The 3,801-nt window shown below is 34.7% G+C and overlaps 1 long non-coding RNA gene across 1 annotated transcript; it reads left to right on the top strand.

Annotated features, from left to right (window-relative positions):
• Positions 1-413: 413 nt before the first annotated feature.
• Positions 414-3,470, top strand: LOC140234176 (uncharacterized). The gene is made up of 3 exons (XR_011901594.1): positions 414-432; positions 1,893-1,931; positions 3,363-3,470. It is a non-coding gene; the product is annotated as an uncharacterized lncRNA (long non-coding RNA).
• Positions 3,471-3,801: the final 331 nt, after the last annotated feature.

Here is a 3,801-nt window from a genome sequence, read left to right as displayed (position 1 = left end):
TGAAATATGAAAATGATTTCAGTAAAACTAGACTGTGACGCTACGTTCAATCCTGGCCATTGGGTGGACTAGATTTATACACTGAAGCCGATACCACTTTAAAGTATCGATACCCATGATGGCATTCCTGGGCGAGTACACTATGCAATGAATGACGTAATGATATAGCACTTTTTGTCTGTTTGTGTGATTTGTTTCAACATCATCAATATTGCATCAATATTTTCATTAGGATTTCACTAATAAGGGACATTGTGAGGAATATACACTGAATAGTAACTTTTGAACAGACATGCATTATTGATAATAAATGGATTCACACAAATAAACATGTTATATATACATCATGAAATTAAAATATATTTTTGTTATACCGTGTTTTTTTTTTCTTGCAGATGACTACCTGGTAGAGGCTACAAGTAAGGACAAAAAGTCAAGTATCTTTCATAGTACTGATGGTTGATATTAGTGATTTATGAGCATTGTATCATCACTCTGTTTTGAGAATGTTCATGATAGTAATACTACTACTACTACTACTACTACTACTTCTACTACTTCTACTACTACTACTACTACTACTACTACTACTACTACTACTTCTACTACTACTACTACTACTACTAATAATAATAATAACAATAATATAAATGTATATAGCGCTAAGCCTATGAACATTTTTCTGCGCCGCAAAAGCTTCAAATATATACTTGATGATGAATGACAGTTGAATAAATAGATGTGTCTTGAGTTTTGATTTGTGAGGGGCCCACAATTATTGCCTTTTCAGTGGGTCCCTCCATTTTTCGATATTTTGTGTAATGTTATATCATCTATATCACTTCAGTCAATTTTCATTACAACATTATTTGTTACCCCAAGGTTCCACAATTATGTTCTCTTTTCAATTTTACTTTGTTTTGATTATGTAACCTTATTCTCTGTTACCAATGAAAGTGAAATGTTTATGTTCTTTTCGAAAAATGAAATAAAGTTTGAATTGAATTGAATTGAATTGAATTGAATTAAAGACTGCTACTGTTGGAGATTTCGTGAGTTCTAATTGCAAGTGATGCCACAGTTTTGAGCTGTACAGGCACCTCCTCAGTCTCCCAATGTTATTTTTGTTTTACAGGCTGGAATTCGTATAAGGAAGAGTATCTTGAGAACTTCGAATGTATAGATTATGAGTGTGTTATGACATTTAAGCCCCTAGCAGTTCAGTACCGTAACTAGGAGAGTGACCAATGAGTACCTCGTATACCATCCACAAAGTCTTAAACTATGAGATAATAGTAATGATGCTCATATTGATAATACTAATACTACAATGATGATGATGGTGATGATGATAATAATAATGACTAAAATAACGATAATACTGAAAATGACAATAATTAAAATTATGATAATGGTAATAATAGAAATAGTAATAATAATAATAATAATGATAATAATAGTAATGATAAAGATAACAAATAAAAATCGCAATGCAAATATAATCTTATAAGTCTAAGATATTTTGGTGATTAAAGACACACCTGAATCATAAAAGATTATTCAAGAATCGAATGTCATAAACAACTCCCAAAAGTATCTTTTGTGCTGGGTATGTCACAGTATTTGAATATTGCTGTTTGTTTGCTGTTTGGCTATTAATGTGTACGAGTGACACAGTCTAAGCGCAGTGTAACACGAGTCTGCGATGGTACATGAGTCTGCAATAACACCACTTGTTTGATCATTCCAAATGCAATGCAGTCTCATCTATTAAATTACACTTTTAAGAATATCAAGCTGTCCAAGACGTTTACTTGTGAACGTGACAATATGGAATATGGAGAAGAAAAAAAAATACTGTCTAATCTTTCAATATCTGCATTTCTCACCAGATCTTTTGGACAGGATCGTCAATGACAACGGATGCACGGGTGAGTAAGAGGGTTCCATGCACTGTAAAAACATCGGTGTTAGATTTAACACCATGGATGTTAAATCTAACACCGATCAAACTTCAATAGAGGACCACATCCACAGGTGTAGAAAATGTATTGTGACGGCGTTAAAAAGTGTTCGCCTGGCACTTCGTGGTGTTTATTTGACACTGTGGCTGGTGATATTTTGGACACTGCGCTAGACTGACACCGCATGGTGTTGATTTGATATTGGTGGTGTTAATTTCAATGGTATAACAACCGTCCAGGTTCAATAGGGGACCACACCAACTGGTGTTACTGTGGTGTAAATGTATTTACAGATTTTTTCAAAAATCAAGTACTTTATCGGAAAATTCTTTATCGTCTTGTTGAAGTTCAAAGTTAACAAGAATTGCAGTAACTATTATTACTATATAAAAAAAAAAAACAATTTTAAATTTTGAAATGACACCCGGAGGTATTAATCTAACACCATGAATGAGCACCGGAAATTTAACACCAGCTCGGTGTTTCATATTTAACACCGGACTTTTTGCAGTGTGGCATTTGCTCCTACGACCATTGCTCCCAATCAGCCAAACATAACTTCTACTCAGAGATATAACCCTGATCCTTGTCTTCACATCAAACTAAATATCACACCCTGTCACAAACCTAACCCTAAGTCCCTGATGAAAATAAGACTGGAGCAATTGTCGCAGGAGCAAACAAATGTCATGTTACTGTAAGAAAGCAGGCGTCTGGCTGTCTTTGGATAAATGTGTGAAGCGTTGTTTAGAAGAACGGATGAAAAAATAGAAATATTTTTGCAATTAACCTCGTCGAAGCACAAAGCTTTTTTGCACAGAACCTGCAATCATTAATGGTATAAAGCGCAATTGCAGATTTTTATTTTTTTATTTTGGGAGGATAATTGTTCTGAAAGGTATTCCTTTCACCAGTAATGTATATAGGCTTATGCCTCTACGTAACTGTAGAGCGATTTGTGTCCGATCTATTGTTGTCAAGAAGGCCTAATTGCAAAATTTGACTTTGCATGTTACAACCCTCTTAAAATCGATACAGTGGACTCACGTTTTTAACGAAATCCTCGGGACCGGCAGTTTTCTTTCGTTATATCGGAATTTCGTTATAACCGAACAAATAACAATAGAAAATACATAGAGTGGATGACATTGCAGCCCAAATTTTTACTTCGTTATAACCGGAATTTCGTTATAACCGTGTTCGTTATAACGGGAGTGCACTGTATTATGTGAGTGTATGTGTATTTGTATAAAGGATATTCTTTACAGAAGTTTTCAGCTTCTTTTATTTCATTTAGCTGACGTTTTTCCAATCTAGTACATGGTACATAGATCGACATTTTCTAGTCGTTATTCTCAGAGTTAGAAATTGTTTTTCTTCGTCTGCCACCTTCTTCAGATCCATGCCAAACCTCTCCGTGTGTCCACGGGACGTGCAGCCGTCTCAGCTCTGTCGATTACGTGTGTGAATGCAACGAAGGTTACGCCGGTTACAACTGTGACCAAAGTGAGTTGTAACTTTTTTTTTTAATCCAAAACGGCAACATGGTTTTATTGATATCTACTCTTTTCCCTATACGCAACGTAATCATATCATATCGTCCGTTTTTTATAATGACAACAAAGAACTCATAAACCCTGATGAAATATCTGATGCTTTTAACTTATACTTCGTAATTATTGGTCCCCAATTAGCTTCAAAAATAAAAAACAAACATGTTCATTCAAACTTTACTGAATTTCTTCCACCAAACTGCGACAAACCCCTTTTCTTTACCCCAACAGGTGAGGAAGAAATACTGGAGATTGTTAACAGATTAAAGCCAAGTAGATCTAGT

The sequence above is a fragment of the Diadema setosum genome, chromosome 10 (genome assembly GCF_964275005.1).
Source record: "Diadema setosum chromosome 10, eeDiaSeto1, whole genome shotgun sequence".
In the NCBI taxonomy this organism is placed as follows: Eukaryota; Metazoa; Echinodermata; class Echinoidea; order Diadematoida; family Diadematidae; genus Diadema; species Diadema setosum.
This window is presented reverse-complemented; position numbering and strand designations above follow the sequence as displayed.